The 6312-nt window shown below is 45.8% G+C and overlaps 1 non-coding gene and 2 pseudogenes across 1 annotated transcript; all 3 read left to right on the plus strand.

Moving 5' to 3' along the window:
* Positions 1 to 204: 204 nt before the first annotated feature.
* On the plus strand, positions 205 to 2015 carry LOC149574691 (18S ribosomal RNA; annotated as a pseudogene).
* A 742-nt stretch (positions 2016 to 2757) lies between these two features.
* LOC149574692 (5.8S ribosomal RNA) lies at positions 2758 to 2910 on the plus strand. Its single transcript, XR_016361319.1, has one exon. It is a non-coding gene; the product is annotated as a 5.8S ribosomal RNA (ribosomal RNA).
* A 221-nt stretch (positions 2911 to 3131) lies between these two features.
* Positions 3132 to 5469, plus strand: LOC149574693 (25S ribosomal RNA; annotated as a pseudogene).
* Positions 5470 to 6312: the final 843 nt, after the last annotated feature.

Raw genomic sequence — 6312 nt, forward strand, 5'->3', positions numbered from 1 at the left:
CTGATCGATGATGGGACACATTCCTCTTGTTTGAAATCTTTGAGCATTCTGAGACCTGCTCATGCTATGAATTTCATTCTTGTTGCTTGTGCGGGGGATTATGTTTGGATGAATGACGGAGCGAATGCAAATTTTGGTTTCAAAATCGTGGCGGGCATCCCCTTGGCTGTAGCAGGTCTTGGGGATCCCCTCGTTGTTACAAGATACCTTGTCAATCCTACCAGTAGTCATATGCTTGTCTCAAAGATTAAGCCATGCATGTCTAAGTATGAACTATTTCAGACTGTGAAACTGTGGATGGCTCCTTAAATTAGTTATACTTTCTTTGATGGTACTTTTCTACTTGGATAATCGTAGTAATTCTAGAGCTAATATGTGTACCAAATCTTGACTCTCAAAAGGGCTACATTTATTAGATAAAAGGCCAGCGCAAGCTCGCTTGCTATTCTGGTGATTCATTATAACTCAACGGATCACATGGCTTTTGTCCTAGCAACGCTTCATTCAAATTTATGCCCTATCAACTTTCAATGGTAGGATAGAGGCCTACCATAGTGGTTATGGGTGATGAAGAATTAGGGTTCGATTCTAGAGTGGGAGCCTGAGAAATGGCTACCACATCCAAGGAAGGCAACAGGCACGCAAATTACCTAATCCTGACACAAGGAGGTAGTGACAATAAATAACAATACTGGGCTCATCGAGTCTAGTAATTGGAACGAGTAAAATCTAAATCCCTTAACGAGGATCCATTGGAGCACAAGTTTGGTGCCAGCAGCCATGGTAATTCCAACTCCAATAGCGTATATTTAAGTTGTTGTAGTTAAAAAGCTCATAGTTGGACCTTGGGTCATCACGGTCGATCCGCCTTCTGTGTGTGCACTGGCCCTCACTTCCCTTCTACCGGCGGCGTGTTCCTGGCCTTAATTGGCTAGGTCGCAGTTTCGGTGTAGTTACTTTGAAAAAATTACAGTGCTCAAAGCAAGCCTACACTCTGAATACATTAGCATGGAATAACACGATAGGAGTCTGGTCCTATTCCGTTGGCCTTTGGGACCAGAGTAATGATTAATAGGGACTGTCGGGGGCAATCGTATTTCATTGTCAGAGGTGAAATTCTTGGATTTATGGAAGAAAAATTGCTGCAAAAGCATTTGCCAAGGATGTTTTCATTAATCAAGAATGAAAGTTAGGGGCTCAAAGACGATCAGATACCATCCTTGTCTCAACCATAAACGATGTCAACTAGGGATCGGCGGATGTTTCTCTAAGGACTCTGCCAGCACCTTCTGAGAAATCAGAGTGTTTGGGTTCCGGGGGGAGTATGGTTGCAAGGCTAAAACTTAAAGGAATTGATGGAAGGGCACCACCAAGAGTGGAGCCTGCAGCTTAATTTTACTCAACACGGGGAAACTTACTAGGTCTAGACATAGTAAGGATTGATAGATTGAGAGCTCTTTCTTGATTCTATGGGTGGTGGTGCATGGTCATTCTTAGTTGGTGGACCGATTTGTCTGGTTAATTTCGTTAATGAACAAGACCGCAGCCTACTAACTAGCTATGCAGAGGTTCCCCTTTGCGGCCAACTTCTTAGAGGGACTATGGCCTCCTAGGCCATGGAATTTTGAGGCAGTAAGAGGTCTGTGATGCCCTTAGATGTTCTAGGCCGCATGCACACTACACTGATGCAACCAACAAGTTTCTCTCCCTGGCTTGAAAGGTTTGGGAAATCTTGCCAAATTGCATCATGATTGGGATAGACCATTGCAATTATTGATCTTCAACGAGGAATTCCTGGTAAGCGCGAGTCATCAGCTCGCGTTGACTATGTCCTTGGCCTTTGTACACACCGCCAGTCACTCCTACCGATTGAATGATCCAGTGAAGTGTTTGGATTGTGGCGACGACGGTGGTTCCTGTCGGTGACATCGTGAGAAGTTCATTGAACCTTATCACTTAGAGGAAGGAGAAGTCGTAACAAGGTTACCGTACGTGAACCTGCAGTAGGATCATTGTCAGTTCGAGACCCTGAATCATGTAGGGGATGGAGCTGGCCTCCTCCCTGCCCCCAAAATCTTGGCGATGTGAAAACACTTGGCCCTACAGTGATGTGCTAGATGGCGGTGAAGCTATGAGTCCAGCGCCGTCAAGGTTGAGGGTCACATCGAATGTCGTGATCGAAAGCGTGGATTCCCCACAGGGCAAAGAAGAGACTCATATGCAATTTGAATTAGGACCAATGCCTTCGAATGACATCTGCATTGGAGAGAGAGGTCTCTGCTCGGTTGTAGTTCAGAGGGGGTCCAGGCCTTGTGCTCAATTGAGATTTCATGGTTTGATCAGGTGCGCGACGCTGTGCCAGAGATCCGTCATTTCGACGGTGACATGTCAAGACTTCCGCAACCCCTCGTTGCCTTTCCCAGGTGTGTTAACTCGCAACTCGTTATAACTCAGGACTGATGTTAACCAATCACTTGGAGTGTTCTATGGTTAGGATGAGTGCACTCACATGATTTGTGGGGCAGGGGCCCCGTCCGATGACACGGCTCTCCCATGCGTCGACTCCCACCTTTGAGAGGTGACAGGGTGGGGACACACCACAGTGTTCCTCGTCGCACCCATTGGGTGCTCAAGTTTTGGGATGTGTCAACACCCAACACACGGGTGTACCATGCACCTTAGAAATCCAAAGAAGGAAGTGTGATCTACCGCCTTACGTGCTTGGGTTGCCGAAATAAAAAAACATAACAAAATCACAACTCTCAGCAATGGATATCTCAACTCTTGCCATGATGAAGATGTAGCGAAATGCGATACTTAGTGTGAATTGTAGAATCTTGTGAATCATCAAGTCTTTGAACGCAAGTTGCACTCGAGGCCTCGGCCAAGGGCACGTCTGCCTGGGCGTCGCACTACAAAATTGCCCTCTCCAACGAGGAGTGGAGATGGTTGTCCGTGTCTGCAAGTGGCATGGTCGGCTAAAATGAGCACAAGGTCTGTCGATCTGTCGCAACAAGCGGTGTCTCGCAAAGGTCGGCACTGATTTGTGCTGATCAAACGATTCCTCACAAGGAACGTTATTCTAGGCTTAGTGGCTCACCGCAGTGTAGGAATGCTGCATCTCTCTATTGCATCCCCAAGTCATGCATGAATACCCACTAAGTTTAAGCATATCAATAAGCAGAGGAAAAGAAACTTACCAGGATTCCCCTAGTAACGGGGAGCGAACTGGGAAGAGCCCAGCATGAAAATTGACGGTCGTGCCTGTCAAATTGTAGTCTGTAGAAGCATCCTCAGTGATGAACCAGGCCCAAGTCCCCTGGAAGGGGGCACTAGAGAGGGTGAGAGCCCCGTCAGGCCCAGACCTTCTCGCACCACGAGCTGCTTACGGTGAGTTGGGTTGTTTTGGAATGCAGCCCTAATCACGTGGTAAATTTCATCCAAGGCTAAATACGGGCGAGAAATTGATACCGAACAAGTACTGCGAGGGAAAGATGAAAAGGACTTTGAAAAGAGATTTAAAGAGTGCTTGAAATTGCTTGGAGGGAAGCGGATGGAGGTCGACGATGTGCCCCAGTCCAATGCAAACTTGTGTGAGCCGGTCCACCGCTTGGTTTGGGAAACGTGCCAGTGCGAGCTATCGTGGCAGCACAAGTGCGACCTTTTGGTTGCACAAATGGTTCCATTACGGCGGTCAAGGAGTGAACCGCGTGCCTTTATGGCTGGCTCTTGGGCACCTTTGTGCTCGTGGCACTGGCCAACGGGCTTTCCATCCAACCTGTCTTGAAACATGGACCAAGGAGTCTAACATGTGTGCAATTTTGCAGGTTGGGAAAACCCACGAGGTGTAAGGAAGCTGACCGACGAGATCCCCTCTTGGGGGGTGCACCGCTGACTAACCCTGATCTTCTGTGAGCCTGGGTGGACCGGCCCTCGGTGTAGATCTTGGTGGTAGTAGAAAATATTCAAATGAGAACTTTGAAGACTGAAGTGGGGAAAGGACCTAGAGGACTAAGTATCGTTCACACCCAGTCGTACTCATAACCACATTAGGTCTCCAAGGTGAACAACCTCTAGTCAATAGAACAATGTAGGTAAAGGAAGTCGGCAAAATGGATTCGTAACTTTAGGAAAGGATTGGCTCTGAGGGCTAGGCCTAGGTGGCGAACAATTGACTCAAAACTAGTATGGACAAGGGGAACCTAACTATTTAATTAAAACAAAGAATTGCGATGGTCCCTATGGATGCTAATGCAATGTGATTTCTGCCCAATGCTTTAAATGTCAAAGTGAAGAAATTCAACCAAGCATGGGTAAACAGCAGGAGTAACTATGACTCTCTTAAGGTAGCCAAATGCCTCGTCATCTAATTATTGACACGCATGAATGGATTAACAAGATTCCCACTATCCCTATCTACTATCTAGCAAAACCATAGCCAAGGGAATGGTCTTGGCGGAATTAGTGGGGAAAGAAGACCCTATTGAGCTTGACTCTAGTCTGACATTGTGAAATGACTTGAGAGGTGTAGAATAAGTGGGAGCTTTTAGGCACAAGTGAAATATCACTACTTTTAATGTTATTTTACTTATTTTGTGAGGCAGAGACGGGGTAATGCCCCTATTTTTGGCCTTAACATGCATCTAGGCACGCCGATCTGAGCAGAAGACATTGTCAGGTGGGGAGTTTGGCTTGGGTAGCACATCTGTTAAAAGATAACGCAAGTGTCCTAAGATGAGCTCAACGAGAATAGAAATCTCGTGTGGAACAAAAGGGTAAAAGATCATTTGATTTTGATTTTTAGTATGAATATAAACCGTGAAAGTGTGGCCTATTGATCCTTTAGACTTTCGAAATTTGAAGCTAGAGGTGTCAGAAAAGTTACCACAGGGATAACTGGCTTGTGGTAGCCAAGCATTCATAGCCACATTTCTTTTTGATCCTTTGATGTCAGCTCTTCCTATCATTGTGAAGCAGAATTCACAAAGTGTTGGATTGTTCACCCACCAATAGGGAATGTGAGCTGAGTTTAGACCATCATGAGACAGGTTAGTTTTACCCTACTGATGATCTGTGTCGTGATAGTAATTCAACTTAGTACGAGAGGAACCTTTGATTCACACATTTGGTCATCATGCTTGTTTGAAAAGCCAATGGCGCGAAGCTACCGTGTGTCAGATTATGACTGAATGCCTCTAACTCAGAATCCACGCTAGATGCGGTACATATCTCTCTCCGACTGCATCGCGACCCGAAGTAGGGGTGCTCTTGCAATCCCTGGGGCCCGTATCATTGGCCATCCTAGATCGGCGCATTAGTCCGTTGGAGCAACCTTGGATATTAATTTCAAGCGATCAACGAGAAGAATCTTTTAAAGATGACTTAAATAAGCAACAGGGTATTGTGAGTGGTAGAGTGGCCTTGCCGCCATGATCCACTAAGATTTAGCCCTCTATCACCTCGATTCGTAAAACCTTTTTTGACTCTAAGGTGAGTGGGGTTTGTGATTTGTGCAAGTGCGAGAAAATATTCCAACTGCCAAATTCTAGTTGGGAGCCCTTTGCCAATTTGTTTTGTGAGGTTGTAACAATCTCTCAGATGCCAAATTCCCAGCAGGTGGATTTTGTAATTTGTGCGAGTGCGAGAAAATCTTCCAAGTGCCAAATTCTGAGCGGGTGGGGTTTTCAATTTTCATGAGGATAAAAAACTCTCCCAGGTGCCAAATTCTTGGTAGGGGTTTGTAATTTCCACCAGGGCAGAAAAATCTCCCAAGTGCCAAATTTCGAGCGGGTGGGGTTTTCTGAAAATTCCCACGAGCGCAAAGAAATCTCCTGAGTGCCAAATTCTCGGCGGGTGGGGTTTTGTAAAAATTTCTACGAGGGAAAAAAAATCACCCAAGTTCCAAATTCTCAACGGGTGAGGTTTGTAATTTGCGTGAGGGTGGAGAAATCTTCTAGGTGCCAAATTCCAAGCGGGTGCGGTTTGAAATTTTCATGAGGGCGGAAAAATCTCCTAGGTGCCAAATTTTTGGTAGGTGGGGTTTGTAATTTCTTTCGGGGCAAAAAAATCTCCCAAGTGCAACATTTTGAGTGAGTGGGGTTTTGTAAAAAATTTTGCAAGGGCAAAAATATCTCCCAAGTGCCAAATTCTGGGTGAGTGGGGTTTTCTATTTCTGCGAGGGCGAAAAAATCTCTCGAGTGCCAAATTCTCAGTGGGTGGGGTTTGCAATTTTCACGAGGGCGTAAAAATCTCCCAGGTGCCAAATTCCTGGTAGGTGGGGTTTGTAATTTCTGCCAAGGCAAAAAAATCTCT

The sequence above is a fragment of the Cupressus sempervirens genome, chromosome 2, assembly GCF_028749045.1.
Source record: "Cupressus sempervirens isolate cs-2001-9-10 chromosome 2, ASM2874904v1, whole genome shotgun sequence".
Taxonomy (NCBI): Eukaryota; Viridiplantae; Streptophyta; class Pinopsida; order Cupressales; family Cupressaceae; genus Cupressus; species Cupressus sempervirens.